Genomic DNA, 17,892 nt, shown 5'->3' on the forward strand with positions numbered 1-17,892 from the left:
AGGTATATTCTTGAATAGGGTTTGAAGGATCAAACCTCCATAAAATCTTTTGGTATTTTAAATCTTGTTCATGGATGCCAATCATTCTATACATTTGGCGAATATCGGTGCTAAACACAATGGGGAAAAATCTAAAGGTTAACAAAATGGTAACAATATCGTTTTGGAGTTTTGGACCTGGCAATAAAACATCATTTAAGCTAAGGTTATTAGAGCCTTTTGAGGATCCGTCAAATACAACTCTAATTTTAGTAGTTCCACTGTCATCTTTGACAACACAATGGTGAGGAAAATAATATGAAAGATTGTCAGCGGAAGTACAGGGTATCATGTGGTTTTGATCCAAATAATCTTGCATAAAATCGTTATACAAGCTTCGAAGACTTGGATTTCTAATCAATCTGTTCTCCAACAAATTGAAACGTCTCAAGGCTTGATGTCTGGTATCACCCAAGTCAATGTCTGGTTGCTTAAAGGGAAGACGCACTACATAGCGTCCATCAGGTTTTTGAGAACAAGTGGAAACAAAGAAATCTTCACATTTCTGTTCCTCAGGACTCAAGAGAACCTTATCTGGAACATCCTCAAGCTCCCAAAATTTATGCAAATTGATATCAAGAGGACTTTCAACTGGGATGGTACTTGGCACATAGGTACACAATGACACAAATTCATTAGTGGGAGTATTATTGCCACCTATTAAAATCCATCCAAATATGGTTTTAATAGCACATGGACTACCATTGATACTTTTCCTAAAACCTGGGAGAATAATCTCGGAAAACAAAGGAACACCTAGGAGCAAATCTATACCATGGGGTACAGCAAAATTCTTGTCGGCTAATTCAAGACCTCTCAAATGTTTCCACTTGGAGGGATTAATTGGAAAGGTTGGGGTATTTTCACAAATGGAATGCACAACAATTGCTTCAAATTCCAAACATGGGCCAGTTGTGGACAAAACCTTTAGCTTAACTGTACCTAATGACGAAGCTGTAGACATATTGTTTATGCCTTGAATAGGAATTTGGCTAGGTGTAATGGGTAGAGCAAGTTGCTGTACACAAGATAAGGTCACAAAATTAGCCACACTAGCACAGTCAAGCATAGCACGACAAGGAAACAAATCTTGAGAAATATTGTACACTGATATTTCAGCTGTAGCAAACAAAGTAGGTTCTTCATGGGAAAGCACACTTGTCAAGCAAGGCACTACAGAAGTGGCATTAACAGTAGGGGGTTCCTTGACTTCACTAACATTGGGAACATCATTGATAGGTTGGAAGTGCAGCAAAGTATGGTGTTTCTTGGAACAAATTTTACAAACCTTGGTTCCAAGACATCTAGGAACACTATGAGTCCTGGAGAAACAATTGAAACACATATGCTGCTGTTTAACAAAGGAATATCTTGCTGAAACCTCTGCTTCAATAAACTTGGTACACTTTACAAGGGGGTGTGAACTCAGGTTGCAGAACAAACATTTCTGCTCGGTATTGGTCATATAAGCTTTGGCTGGAACCACTCTTTTAGATCTATTAGGGTCATAAGATTCCTTTTGTTTCGAATTGGATTGAGATACTACTTTGGGCTCATTAAGAAGGACACTATTTTCCAAGGCTTTACATGTTTTGTTTAAAAATCTAGTCAAATCTCCATATCTGGGAATGGGTTTATCACTGCATTCAATTTCAAATCGGGTTTTTAAGGAAGGGTCAATTTTTTGCAATAGCAAATTTAATTTGGTAAAATCCCACAAATCAATTCCTTGCAAGGAATTTAAAGCCTCCATATTTTGGGAAAAGGTAGTGATAAGTCTTCTCAGATCACCGGCAGAGTGAGTTTTGGCTGGAGGTGCATTATATATAGCTAGCCAATAGTCAGTTGCTAGGGCTCTCTTATTCTCAAAACGCTCAATTAAAGCATTAAAAGCCACAGGATAATTAGCTTCAGTTAAGGCAATGTTTCTAATAAGCTCAGCTGCTTCGCCTTGAACAGCCATTTGGAGATGTTGGAATCTTTGTATATCAGAAAGGGATCTTTTCTCATGGACAAGGGTTCGAAATAGATCATAAAAGGCAGGCCAGTCTCTTCTGTTCCCAGAAAAGACAGGGACTTTAATTCTAGGTAGGTCAAGATCATGATCATGATCATCACTTGGCAATTCACTAAAGGAGTGGTTGTTGCTTTTGCAGCCACTTTTTGGTACAACATCTACTGGAGGGAGTAACTCTCGAAGCAAGGAATGAACAACATATTTCATTTCATCAAAGGTATTTCCAAGAGAATGTTGCTCATCCTGTTTGTCATCATCAGAGCAAGCTAAAATGTCTAAATGCAAAGTCTCAAAAGAAGAACAAATACTAGGGAAATCCTCAGCGCGGGCTCTCAGTAAATTCAACTTGGAAGGATGGTTTTGACACTCAACAGCCAAATTATATATGGCTTCTAATCGTTTAATATAGGACTGACGCTTCTTTATTAATTTAGCTGCTACTGGCTGATTTGTAGACATAATGGTAACTAAGAATGGTAAATACTAAATAAAACTCCACAATATGGAATTAATGGAAATTGGTATCCAGACAAATCGTTAGGTTTGTGTATATAACACTGGTATAGACAACGCCGGAATAACGTCGAATATCACAAAGGAATGAAGCACTAATAATTTAACGTTCCACAATAAACGTTAATGGAATGGGGTATCCAAACAAATCGGAAGATTTGTGGATAAATCACTGGTATAAACAACGCCGGAATAACGTTGAATCACAAAAGGGTATATTGGTCGGTAAAAATGAACTTTTATCAATCAAAGAGTTAAAGTTCAAATTTCTATTGGGCAAAATCACAAAGGTAACAATCAAAAATTGGGTTAGGTAAACAATAACAAAACATTGACGTTATGTCTTGTCACCTGTCACAACAATGGGTTAAAAAACTGACCGGTTATCGGTTATTGCAACCGCACATTACTCGGACAAATGGAAATCGACACCAGTGTCATAGGAATGCTACTTGGTCAAGCGTTGCTATAAAAAATGGTAAACAAATGTTTTTTTTAACGGAAATATCTGCGTCTTGCTATGGACTTCAAACCAAGGTTACGATTAAACACTTTTGGATAGTTAAATAGACTGTAAATTTTAAGGACGATTCGATTTATTGGGCTCGCAAGGATCAAATGTTTGGGGGGCTCCTTTTGGAAAGGACAAATAATAGGTATTGAAGGACCAGCGTGAACTTCACACGCAAAAGAAAATAAGAAAAAGAAAACAATTACAAATTTACGGCGTCAATAACGACTTACCTGACACTCGATGAATTGGTATATGTAGAACTGTAGATTAGATGGTTGGCCGGCCAGTTTTCTCAACACACACGCTATTCTATGTTTCGATGCGTATCGTACGATGGTACCGATCAAAAAGCCCGTCTCTCGCGGGAGGAAGCGTGCACCTGTCCAAGCCATCATTGACGCATGCACGCGGATATGGATTGTTATTGGTCAATTAAAATAATCAATACTTCTAACAAAATGGGCGGTGCATTCAAATACCCTTTAAATTTGCCAATTCCAAACAGTTGTAAATACTGGAGTTCCTCAAGGGAAAGTCCTGGGTCCAATTTTATTCTTGATCTATATTAATGATTTGGGAAAATTACTATAAGATAGTTCGGTTATTTGCTACGCCGATGATACTGCAGTCACATTCACAGACTACAGCTGGGATGGTGTATACTCGAAAGCAGAGCAAGGCCTTTATGTAATTCAAAACTGGATAAATGAAAACAAAACCACCCTAAATATAACAAAGACCAAATTTATAGCTTTCTCTTTGACAACTAGTAATCAACCTAAAAAAAGTAATATTAAAATTCACAACCCAACTTGTAATTTATTAAATAACAACTGTCCTTGTCCTTACATACAAAAAATTAGTAAAATTAAATACCTAGGTTTATACATTGACCAGTATCTACGCTGGAATGAACATGCTTTTGAAACGTCCAAAAAACTTAGAAAACTTTATTATAAATTTTATCAGCTTCGTAATATTTTAGATAAGAAAACACTAAAAATAGTATATACTTCACTAGTAGAATCAATTTTAAGATATTGCTTAGTAATTTGGGGTGGTCTGAATGATAATGCCATGCGAATGTTAAATGTATGCCAAAATAAAATACTTAAGATTATCCTAAGCAAAAGCAATCAATATCCTACAATGAACCTTTATTCAGAACTAAATGTACTAAATTTAAGAGGATTGTTTGTGAGTGCATGTCTTTGTTACTACAGAAGGGTTAAAGATATTTTTAGGGAACTAGACCATCAATATTATACTCGTTCTAAAACAAACAAGGATTTGCAATCGCACTTTTTCAGCAAATCACACTTGCAAAGAAATATGCTGTTTCTACTTCCCAAATTTCTTAAGCTTCTGCCCACAGGCCTAAGGTCTAAAGTCGAAGTAAATAAGCATAGAAAAGGTTTAAATTTTGAGATAAAAAACTTCGTTATTTACCATTACGAACAGTTTAAAAGAATAATGTAAAAAAAAGAACGAAACGTAGTAGATAAATGTGTATTACACTATAAAAATAATATTAGAAGAACACAAACACTCTTCTTCCAATGCTTCTCTTGTTTCTGCTGCTTCATTCCGGGTTGTTTTGTCTCCTTGTCTCCTCTCTTGCGCTTCTCTTTATAAGAATTATTTCTTTTGTATATAGATGGAATTAACTATTTAGGGCATATTAGCGTGTATTATATAGATTATTTTAATGTTATGATATGGTTTCATTTTAATTATGTATACTTGAGAGAACTGCCACACAGGTCGAGGGATGGGAAATTTCGATACAGGCCAAGCTAACGGTTTAGTGAAATGTTCCATTCCGTGATAGACCCTACAATAATATTAAGGTAATTTTGTTAATGGAATATTGTACCAATATAGACTATTGTATTGCTGTCTATTTGCTATTGAATGATTTATATTTTGTAAAATTGAATTAATATATTGTATTGTATTGTATTGTATTGTATTATGTACAGAGTGTCCCATTTTGGGTACTTTTGCGGGGTATCTCCGTTATTTTTTACGTTAGCGTGATGCGGTTTTCGCGACAGTGTGCTATTTTTTCGTGAAAATAATTAACAAAAATTCCAAAGCCCTCTTAGTTTTTAAGATAAAGGCCATTTTTGAAAATTCGACATTTTGGGACCCCCCTTGTATTTCGGTTATTCTTTAACTTATCGAATATGTAAAAAAACAGTTTTATAGATTTTTTTCTGTAGAATGCAGTGGCGTAGATTTTTTTTTAATATTTACTGTTTTTGAGTTATAAGCCAAACTTATGTTTTTTTTAATGGAACACCCTGTATATATATGCACTAATAAATTTTTCTTCTTTTTACCTTTTTAAAAATATATAATAATATGCACTTTTTTTTTAAGAAACTTACAAATAAATGACATTTTCTAAAATTAAGGACATACATTTATTAGTAAGCCATGACTCTTGTTGATAACAAAACAAAAGTCAATTAAATGTCAAATATTTATATTTTACGGTTTCTTAAGTCAAATATTTGTATTGTAAGTATTTGTTTTTTCTTTATTTAATAAATTCTTTGAAAAATGGCAGCGTATGAAAATTAAGAAAATATGATATTTAGGTATGTTTTATACAAAGTAACGAAAATTCTGAAGAAGCTTCGGCGCTATATTTTCAAAGGTAAGTAAGCGATAATGGGTATTAAAATTTAAATTACGATTAAAAGTTTGTGTTTGTTAGATACCCAGAGAGGCGACAACCCTTTATTGAGATATTTGCTCGCTTAAAAGCAAATTTAGTTGAATACGGAACCTTTGTTCGAAAACCTATAACAAGGAGAATAGGGAAAGAAAAGAAATAGATGTTTTGGGATATATTGAAGCAGCACCTTCGTCCTCATGCAGAAAAATTGAGAACGATATTGGTGTGTCAAAAACTGATGCTCAAAGGATCCTAAAAAGTGTCATCCGTATAAATTTAGTATTGTGCAACATTTGCATCCTGGCGATGCTGAGCGCCGAGCACTGTTTTGCCGGTGGTATCTACAATAAATCAAAGCTAATGATTTGTTCGGCAGACTTGTTATTTGGTCAGATGAATGTTTTTTTTCAAGTGCGGGCATTTTTAAACATCACAATACCAGGAATTGGAAAACAGAGAATCAGCATTTATTGTTCGGAAGGGCACAACAGGGACGTTTTGGAGTTGGGGTGTTTTATTTTATTTTGGGCAGAAAAATACTTTATCGGATTTTTGAAGGAGGTCTTGCACGTAGATACCTAGAAATCCTTGAGGAAATATTCCGCTAGCACAATATAATGCAGTTTACTTACAACAAGATGGTGCTCTTAGTCATAATTCAAAGCTAGTAAGGGAATTTCTTGAGAATAATTTTCCGCAAAGATGGATAGGTACCAACGGACCTGTAAGATGGTCCCCACGATCTCCAGATCTTTCAATTTTGGATTTTTTATAGGGGTTTCTACAAAATGAAGTGTATAAAACACGTTATGATGAAATTGCCGAACTTCGAGAGGCAATTAATTTAGCCTTTCAAAATCTGCGAGGGAGACCAATGGTTCTATTAAATGCCATTGAAAGAATCACAAAAATGTGCCAATTTTGCATTTGAGAGAATGGTCATCATTTTGAACATTACCTTTAATTTTTTTTTCTTTTTGTTAAATACAGTTGAGTTTTTTGTTTTGTATGTTTTGTTGCTTTATCCTACAAAACCAGCTTATGTTGTAAAAAAAAAAAGCTGTCAGAGAATTTAATATTAGGCATCCTGATAGACCAGTAAGTCTAAGTACTGTGCAACGTGTTAATAAAATTTTCAATGAAACAGAATCTGTTTCAAAAAATCTACTTAAAAATAGACATAATGGACGGCGTGGGCTCAGAAGAAATGAAAATTACATTTTGGAATATTTTAACGGCAATCCTCGCAGTAGTGTCAGAACGACTAGTTTGATCCTTAACAGCCCCAGAGAAAGTATAAGAAGATGTTTGCAAAAAAATAACATAAAAGCATTTAAGCCAAAATTTTTGCACACCTTAGAGGATGGTGACCAGGCAAGAAGATTAGAGTTTTGCTATTGGCTTCAGGGAGAATATTTAAACAACAGACACTTTCTAGATGAAATCCTTTTTAGCGATGAAGCCACTTTTACCACAAATGGCGTAGTCTCCAGTCAAAATTGCCGCCACTGGTCCGTGCAGAATCCAGAATTTATAATAAATGCAAGGAGACAGTATTCGCAAAAAATTAACCTTTGGTGTGAAATATAAGCGACAAAATTATTGGCCCTTTTTTCTTTAATGGTAATTTGAATACAATTGAATTTTTGAATTTTCTTGAGAATGAATTTTCGAACGCATTAGAAGATTTACCCTTAAGATATCACCTTAATTTGAAGTTTCAATTAGATGGTTGTCCTGTCCATAATGCTCGTTTAGTAAGAGACTGCTTAAATCAACATTTTGAAAACTGTTGGATAGGACGAAACAGTCCTTCCGTTGAGTGGCCACCGAGATCCCCTGACTTAACGCCACTCGATTTTTTTCTCTGGGGCTTACTTAAAGAAAAAGTGTACAAATCAAGACCTCAAAATTTAGAAGATCTACAAGTCAGAATAATCCAGGTTTGTTCAGAAATTACTCCAGAGCAAGTCCGTAAAGTTATTTTAAATGTAGGCAAAAGGAATGTAAAATGCATAGAAAACAATGGTGGATTAGTAGAAATTTCAAAAATTTAGTAGCGGTTAAATTTAATTTTTTTCTGTGTTGTTTTTATTTTTGTTAGTTTATTGTTTGTTTTTATTTGTATTTAGTTTGGAATTGTTATTTGCTTGTATTATCTTCGTTCAATTTGTTTTTTTCATGGCTATCTACACATTTTTAAATGTAAATAAGTGCATAATTTCCCTTTTTATTTTTTGTTATAAAATTATTATTACTTAATATTTTTTGGTGAAATTTGGTATAAGGCCGTTTTGGGGGATACCGAATCCAGTGGTGTGCACAATTTTTTGCTAAAAAAAATGCCTAGCATGGTTTCTTAAAATTTGGCTTTTAAAAACTGATATTAGTAGGCCTTGGAATTTGCATGGCAGAATTTTTTTTTGTTATAATGATGCAGTTTTTCTGGACCTAACATTTAAAAAAAACCCGAGCAAAATCGCACCAAAAATAAACTTTTTATCAGGATGACCCGAAAACAAATGGGTCACACTGTATATAGGGTGTTCTAAAAAAAACATAAGTTTGGCTTATAACTCAAAAACAGTAAATATAAAAAAAAAATAATCTACGTCACTGCATTCTACGGAAAAAAATCTAGAAAACTGTTTTTTTTACATATTCGATAAGTTAAAGAATAACCGAAATACAAGGGGGGTCCCAAAATGTCGAATTTTCAAAAAACGGCCTATATCTTAAAAACTAAAAGGGCTTTGGAATTTTTGTTAACGGCATCGTTATTTTCACGAAAAAGTAGCACACTGTCGCGAAAATCGCATCACGCTAACGGTAAAAATAACGGAGATACCCCGCAAAAGTGCCCAAAATGGGACACCCTGTACATATTACAGTGTAAAAATTTTCATTTTAGTTAAAAAATGAGATTAAGACGACCAATCTTTTCCATTAAATTTTCTAGTTTTTTTTTCAGGATCATTTAATAGAATACAAATATAGAAGGTATTTTTAAAATTTTTATAGAAATGTTATTTGGTATTCTACATATTGAGGGCGAAGGTTAAAACAACAAAACATAGTGATACACATTGAATTTGGTCAATAAGTTAATTTAGCTTAGTTTGCTTTAAAATGGAATGCATAAAATTCGATCTTTTATATTTATTTTTAAATAAGTTTTAACGAAAGAATGATCACTTTATAAGCTTGTAAAGTTTTAGATTATATTGAATTTTCACATCATTCCTGCTTTTTATAATCTCTATTCTGTAATAATTTTTTTGTACTAAACCTGTTTTTTTAACTTGAATTTTTTGCGCCATTTTCTCTGCGTTATTTCTCTTTTCTTCGAGCAAACCTCACAAAAAACTTCTTACTCTTAACCATTTAAATTATATTCAATTTTTATTCCGGTGACCTCCAAAACACCTTATGAAAATGTTAATTTGATTCCCAATAAGGTTCTTATAAAATTCCTAGCTAATTTAACACTTAAGTAACCACAACCAGTAAAAAAAATCATCGTAACCAATCAAGCATAATAAAAAAAGCCGTTCCAAAAGAAGTAGCTGCTAAACTATTATGTTAGATCAAAGATCCCTGGTCTACCATGATTAGGCGTTTTATGTAGGCGTTAAATTTTTGGTAATGGTTTAGCTACATCACCGGTGTGAAGTAAGTGAATAAATAATTTCATTGACTCTTTTCTTATTAATTATTTTAATATTGGATAAAATACTGCTTATTCTTTAATTATATCATGTTTCTAAAGTCGGCAAGTATTATCTTACAATAGCAGAAAATTCGTTAACGTAGGTAATTTGCAATAGGATATTTTCATTGTGGCTTGCATTATTACAGTTACTTAATGGTAATAATAAAATAAAGTGTATCTTTGTTAGATCCTTACATATCAATGGTTTAAGTCAATGGCCTTATATAGGGTGTCTCAGGATTTATTGTCATCTCATATATGCATTTTTACCATATGTCGCTTACCAATAACGTAAATCTTACCAGAGATGTAATTAGATTAAAATAAGATTGAATGGAAAAACGAAAACTCAAACCAATAAGTACGTCACTGGTTTGTTCCCACTTTATATAGTTTATTTGCTTCAATTATGTTCTTTTTATTAAAGGGGAAAAGGTTAATATAGTTTAACTTTTGAATATGAAGAATGCATTGCATTTAGTGGTTTTCGCGATAACTTTATTTAGTTAAATTTATTAATTTCATAATTTGGTGTTCGACTTTCTTGACATTTTTCCTTCACAAATAAATCCCTCTATATCCTTCCGTCTCATTCCTATAACGGATGTTGTAAAACCAAGCAATGTTAAGTCATAGCCAAGAAGAAGCAGTTGTAAACAAATTTGGACTATTACAACAAGTACGTGTTCACCAATTTAGAATTCGTATTTCAGATATCCTTAAAGTAGACCAGATTCAAATTTGTAATATTTAATGGTTGGATATCAGTATCCCCTTTACCTGCTGACTTATTATAGAAAGAGTATTGAGCCTTTTATTTACCTTGCTTTTTTGTTATTTTTTGCACCGGTGGATGTTTGCGGGCAAAGCATACGGTTAAATAAGACCAAATTCTCTAAAAAATCTACAGTCTACTCTAGAATACGACATTTTGATTATCAGAAAAGCAATTTAGTGCTTGTTGTTCTATTTTTGAAAATGAGGGTATATTATATAATTACATTTAAATGTCAGACTCAGTAATACATTTTCTTCTACTTACCAAGGTCCTCAGTCCTTATCTCTGGTGATATCAAATGACACAAAAAGCATTTTAAATTATTCAAAATTTCCCACTAATTCAATTATCACGAAATAATGTTTCGTAGAATTATCTATTAAAAATGTTGTTAATTGTACTTGCTCTATTGTTTTTTTTTTTTAATATACTCAAATTACATGAATGTTGCCACCATTATAGTATTTAATAAACTTTTAACCTTGATACCTGAAGCCTTAAAATCTTAATTGTTTACTCAGGTAATCGATCATCAAACAAAACGCCTCTGCGATAAAAGGCGGCAAAGCCAGGTGGAAAAACTGAAGATTAAATTTGCTATAGATAATCTTGTCTACCTGTCAATTTTCGAGTGGTTATGTATAAACAATGTTTTTAATAATAAATAAAATATAGGAATTTACATACAAATGATGGTTTTTAAATATTTAGGTTAAAGACTTGATCAAATAACGTAAGTACTAATAGAACATTATTTTCGTCAAAAAAGTTCTATATAATCATACGCATCAAATTTTCAAAAATGTCCCGCCCTGCCTCCGTATAAGTATAAGCATAAATTTTAAATATGTGAACGGAGACAGCTGCGAAAATAGTTCGGGCATTACACGAATTAAGTGAAGGGAACCCTGATATACCAACACTCAAATGTGGCAGGGATCTGTCAACTTGTGCCGAAAATAGGTTTTGTAGGGATTTTCGGTGTCAATCTTAATGGTTTTGTAAATTAGGGGATATTTTAGGTGAAATAATGATTTATTTTTCATTTTTGAATACCACATCGAATTAATACAAAAGTAACGTTTTTTAATATTTATCTTAAGGAATTTATAGTTAGGTGAGTTTTGAAGAGAATGAAGCATCCACTATTTTATTAAGGTCTTGAATTGAGATATTTTTTACTGAGCATTAAAACGGCTCCTACAGCGTTGGAGACGCTGGTGAGCAACCTACCCTGCAGATGTAATTCGAGGAAATGAGGACTGATCATCTTTAATGTCCTTGGTGATTTATGGGCTGATGAAACTGGTCATGCAAACATCTGGTCATACAGGAATGTCTTTTCCTTCTTATTAAAGTGACTATATGACACCAATGGATTACAAAGGCTTTGTGACCCATATAATAATAATTATAACGTTTATTAATTCCCAATATAATTAACAATTCAATATTTACATTGCTGTAAAAGAAATAATAATAATATTATTGTGCGGGAATAAATGGCCTAATTTTCAGCATCCTAACAATTACGTAGAGGCTGTTGAAGCAACGAAGTAAACTGTTTATTTATTTATTTTTTTTTATAATTATATATATAAGAATATATTTACAAAATAAAGAGGCAGAAAGAGAGAGAGAACAGTAAGAGAGATCGAAAGAAAAGAAGGCGTAATGAAGAGATGACACTATAAATGCAGCGCTACGTCACATATTGTATAATTAAATAGGTTACATATTAAACAAACATTTTTTTCCAAATTGAACTTCTAAATGAGCGGACTGACAATGGTAAATCACTAATTTTATACTTATTTATCGGCTTGGCAGCATTATAGGAAAAAAGATGATTTAAAAATTTCCTTATGATATCTTGGAATATCAACAAAATATCTTTGTCTTAGGTTTACATGATGTGTTGAAGTTCTTAGTATAATTTTATTAAAGAGGTAGTGAGGGATGCGTTTTTTTTAAATTTTATAATAAAAAGAAACTGAATGTAGCTCTCTACGTCTCGCCATATCTAACCATTTTACATCTTTAAGCTTATAAGTAATACTGTTGCGTTTTCGTATACCAAAAATACATCTTAGACAGGAGTTTTGAACAACTTGAATTCGACGTTTTGTTTCATTATCCACTACTAACGAACAATCCACGACTAAGGATTCGCATATTTTTTTTGTTGTTTGATTTAAATAATGATGTCTGTGTGGATAAAGCATTTTTAGGGTTGAATAGGCTATTTTAAGTTTTGTAGTGATTTGTTCTTTAAATCGTAATTTATGATCTACAGGGTGTTTTAGAACTAAGGGATCAAACTTCTAGGGATAAATAGACAATATTTGAGTATAGGGACCCATGTCCGGAAAAGTATCACTACGGTTCTAAGACCCGTTAAAGACAATGAATTGCCTAAATAGGATGTAATGCATTTAATTTTTTCCTTTTGTACATGATATCACAACAATTGTTTAAAACGTCAATATATCAATCAGCAACGTAGGTCTGTCAACGTATGGACAGTCATTATTGATGATTTTCTGTACAAGTACGTGAGGATTTGGCTCAGCGGTTTAGGCACCATTGGAGTAGTTTCTTGGCCTTCTAGGCCACCCGATTTAACGTCGCTAGATTTTTTTCTGTGGGGCAATGTAAAGTCATTGGTCTACGAATCTCCAGTAGAAACAGAACAAGACTTCATTGGACGAATTATAGCAGCATTTGAAACCATTTAAAAACGAATATAAAATTTCCGCCGAAATCACGTGCAACGTTTAAATCGGTGTATACAGGTGGAAGGAAGACATTTTGAATGATTACTGTGATGATATCATGTACAAAAGGCAAATTGTATTTAGGCAATTCATCGTCTTTCTAATTTTTGACACGTCTTAGAACCGTAGTGACACTTTTCCGGACATGGGTTTCTATACTCAAATGTTTTCTACTCTTGCACTGAATAACCCCTTGAAGTCCCATAGATCCCATAGCTCTGAAACACGCTGTATAATTAGACCCAAGTTTTTTGCAATATCTTTAGATTTTCTATTTTTAAGTGTATATTATTAACTATATTCGTTCGGTGAATGTCACTGGCAAACGATTAGTTAGTAGGATTAAGTTAAAGCTGCATACTCGTATATGTCGATTTTTCGTATACATACTGAAAATCACTATTTATTTTTAAATTGGCTTCCTCAGTACCAGGAACAGTGAAGCTGTAAATTAATTGGGTATCATCAGCATACATGTGGTGATCACAGTATTGAAGACATTTGTAAATGTTACAAGTGTAAATAGAATATAAGAGAGGGCCCGGAATGATTCCTTGAGGCACACCAGCTGTTATTTTTGCACTACTTGAAACAGAGTCACCGATGTAAATTTTTTGAAACCTATTTGTTAAATATGATTTAATTAGCCTTAATGCCATGTCAGACAAACCAATATACTGCAGTACTGCCAACAACAGTTCATGTATAGTCTAGCATAATAAGAACAGATGCATTTTTCAAATCTAATGATTCAAATATTAAATCAGTGACCTCAGCAAGAATTGTCTCACAACTATGCCCCTGTCTAAAATCGGATTGTTTAACGGGTAAAATATTGTTAGAAGTTACAAAAGTGCCAATCTGAGTCACCATTACGTTTTCTAAAATCTTGGATAAGCAAGGAAGGATAGAGATCGATCGAAGGTCGCTAAATTCCTTAGGGTTGTTACATTTGCACAATGGACTGAGTTTGGCTTGCTTCCATGAATCAGGAAATGTACCTGATATCAAGCAAAAGTTTACAAGATGTCTAATATGAGGAATTAAAAATGGACAACAGTATAAAATAAGATTTAAATTTAATTTATCTTGGCCAATTGCATTTGATTTTAGGTTATAAACTACTTTTAATATATCGCTATCTGCCACAGAAATAAAAGAAAATGAATTATATAGTAATATTGAGCTTGTTATTTAGATAGGATAATAATCGATAAAATAATATCGAAGGCGGAATTCCAATGGGTCTACATTGGTAAACAGGGGAACCATCTGGTATACCGAGCTGGTGTGAGGGTTCTGTATTGAGGCCTCGTAAAGCAGCCTTAATTTCGCTGTATTCATATGCGGATAAAAAATCCTAAATTGCGAACACCGCAATAGAGTTGTATCAATCTGCTCAGATAGTAGGTCCGCCATTACGCTATTACTACCATTAAGGCTATTACGCCCGAAAAGCCGAGCTTGTATTGTAATGCTTAAATGACATGAAGGAAGGTGGACTACCGGGTTCATCTTGTCTGAGTACTACTGGGTACTAGTAGAGTACTTAGTCATGAAGATTAAGCTGGAAAGGAGAAAGCGAAATCTCTTCCTAGACGTAGCTGTTACATCCCAAGTAACAATTTGCAGTCACCTAAGTTGAGATTACTCTTATTTTCACTAGTTGCAACGTTGTTTTCAGTGCAAAATTTAGTTGGTTTTGCAACAACGTTTATTTTCGACCAAACTTGATGTACTACACCTATATCGTAACTGTTGTAAAACTCTGCTGTTTTTCTAACGTATTTTTTTACTATAGATGGTAGCAGTAGTAATTGAATAGCCTAGACGAAAAAGGGCCCATCTGTGCAGTTTGTCGAAAACCCGTTTTTTATGAATTCTGATTCCTTGTCAAAGTTGGCATATACCGAGTAGAAGAAAGGCCCACTAAACGTACTCTAAAACGGATTGAATCAGCTGTTTTTCTCTGCTGAGAAGAATAAGGGCCCATCTGCTACATTTGGGCCTTTCTTTCGCCAAGTTAAATACCCATAATTTGTGTTGATATTTGTAAACATAACCTTCAAATCATAATAATAACAATAAAATATCAGTGTGGTTTTTGGATTTTTGTTTCTTGATTCATATAATCATGGATGTCTTAGAAAATGAGGAAGCAAGTGTTATAAAATTGAAAAAAAAGAGGAAAATTGAAGAGTGGAAAAGTGTCAAAAATAAAAAGTTAAAGGCAAAAGGGGAGGAGTACATTGGTAAATCAGGAAGAAAAGCTGCTAGACAAACAGGTCAAAAATGCAGGTAAGTTAGGATTGTAAAGAATGTTGTATATAGTTTAAAATATATCTTATTTTTGTGTAGATGTAAACGAAAATAAATGTCTTACATCATTATCAAAAGAAGAGATGGCTCGTATATTGAAAAATTTTAATGAGATTGGAGATCATGGGGCCCAGAATGTTCACTTACAACCTCTTATCACAGTATCGTCAGTAAACCGAAAAAGAAAGGGAGTGTTCAAGAAGAAGTTTAATTTTTCGTATAAAGTGCATGTCGGTGAAAGGGTGTTATCTGTATGTCGTGAAGGCTTTGCCAGTTTGCATGGAATTGGAGTCAAGAAGGTGCGAAATATTGGAGCATGCAAGACTTTAGCCGCTGTGCCAACCGATAATCGTGGCAAGCACACTAACCGAAAAAACAAATTATCTGGTATTGTTGTTCAAAATATTGATGCACATATACAAAGTTTTCCATATTATATTGTGCACTATGGACCAAGCGGTGAGCGAAGAAGGTATCTGTCACCACAGCTGAGTGTTTTGAAAAAGTATGAAATGTTTCTGGAAAAACATTACCCAGAAGTCCTACTCGACGCCAAACAAAATGATCTGAATTTCCAAAAATTGAAATGTGAAGTGAAATATTCTTTTTATCTACAGTATTTTCGTGACAACTACAACTACACGTTTGGTCGCCCTCGTTCAGATGTTTGTACTACGTGTTCAGAAATAGAGGCCAAAATTTCCCGCGAAAAAAATGGCGCATTAAGAAGAGGTTATGAAATAGATCTTAAGTTACATAAGAAAAAAGCAAAGCTATTTTACACAAAGATGCAAGAATGTTTGATGAAAGCTAAAGAAAATGAAGATACAGAAGTTCTCTGCTTCGACTTTAAACAAAATATTCCCTGTCCACATATGTGTACTAGTGATGTCTTTTATAAAAGACAACTTTGGTTGTACTGTATGTCCATTTACTCTGGCAAAAAAGCAAAGAGCATTATGTATACTTGGCCTGAAAATATTGCAAAGCGGGGCTGTAACGAAGTTCTCTCTGTACTTAACCATTACATAGAAGCATTCCTACCTAGCACTGTTAAAAAGTTATATATATTTACTGACGGTTGCAGGGGCCAGAATCATAACCAAAACATGCTAAAATTTTGGCAGTCATTGGTACTTAATGGAAAGTTTAAAAATGTTCAGCATTTTTTTCCACAACGGGGTCACAGTTTCCTGCCTTGTGACAGGCATTTTGCTGTTATAGAAAAAATGCAAAGAAAAAGGGAAGTAGTTGAATCGCCTTCAAATTGGAACAGCATCATAAGTACCAAATTTACCGTTGTTGAGCTTAAAAGCAATATGGTAAAGGACTTTGTAGCCGGATTGTCTGAACCGTTTTTTAAAAAAACCTTCACCACAAATAAGTTAAAGTTTCAAATAACCAAATACAAGTTCTTTGACTTTAAAGCTGAATCAAAGTACTTCATGTTTGGCAGCTTTTCTTTGAATGGTGTTTGTCCCGATGTATTTCGTCTTCTGAAACCTGGCGTTGAACGTGTCCCTATACCCGAAAAGCTTGCTTATTCTGGTGATATACCAATAAATGCCCTAAAACTACAAAACATCAAGGAGCTTTGCAAGTTTTTGAAAGATGAAAATGCTATCGCATTTTATGATACCTTGTCAGGTGCTACATGTACACACGAGGATGATCAGGAAGACCCTTAGCTCATGGAAAACATATTTCTGTATAAAAAAACGTAATTAGATTTTCAAATAAATATTTTTCATTTCCTGTTTTTCATTTTATTTTCTAGTAGTTCTTTTGTAATCTTCAATAGATTATCACTTGGAAGAAAAAGGGCCCATTTTTAGAATTTTTGTAACCCTGTATATCCTGTAGACATATATTTTCAGAAAAAAATTTGGTGTAAAAACATTTTGAAATATGTCACAAATACATAGGTCAATTTCATATATTACATTTTTACTTTCTTTATCCGAAATACAATTTTTTGCATTTCCTGAAAAATCCACTTTTTCAAAGATGGGCCCTTTTTCATCTAGGTCATTCAATTTATACTTAAAACAACGACGTGCAGACGTGTACAATTTTTCGTATCAAAAACCCAGTAAGAACAACGTTTCCTCATTGTTAGCGAATGGGTATTACATTGCCTGATCGTCTGTGCTAAGCATTATTCACTGTAGAGGACGTTTTTTGACATGTTAAGAGTTTTAGGAAGAAGATAAAAAATAAAGGTAGAGAGAATAAGAGGAAGAAAAAATATTCAATTCAACATAACCTACTTAATCTATATTTTTATTTTTATAATTCATTTTTTGCTTGGAATTATTGGGATTTATTATTTTCGTTTTTTAAAAAATGAAGAGATATAAAGACTTTAAATTTTCTGCAACTTACTACAGATGCAAAAAAAAACTTGCAATGGAAGCAAAAATGCCTACAACTAGCTTACCTTAAGTTCATATGGATTATGTAGAATCAATGGAAGTGGCGGAAGATAGCAGTGAAAAGGTATGTATTAAATTTTGCATATTTAAAGTCTAAAATAC

General features: G+C 33.3%; 1 protein-coding gene across 1 annotated transcript in view; it reads right to left on the reverse strand.

The window, feature by feature from the left end:
• The window catches only part of LOC126738808 (polycomb group protein Psc-like), a 120,263-nt gene that overhangs the window by 81,136 nt on the left and 21,235 nt on the right, over positions 1 to 17,892 (reverse strand). The gene's annotated exons all lie outside the window — the stretch shown is intronic.

The sequence above is a fragment of the Anthonomus grandis genome, chromosome 7, assembly GCF_022605725.1.
Source record: "Anthonomus grandis grandis chromosome 7, icAntGran1.3, whole genome shotgun sequence".
NCBI classification, from domain to species: domain Eukaryota; kingdom Metazoa; phylum Arthropoda; class Insecta; order Coleoptera; family Curculionidae; genus Anthonomus; species Anthonomus grandis.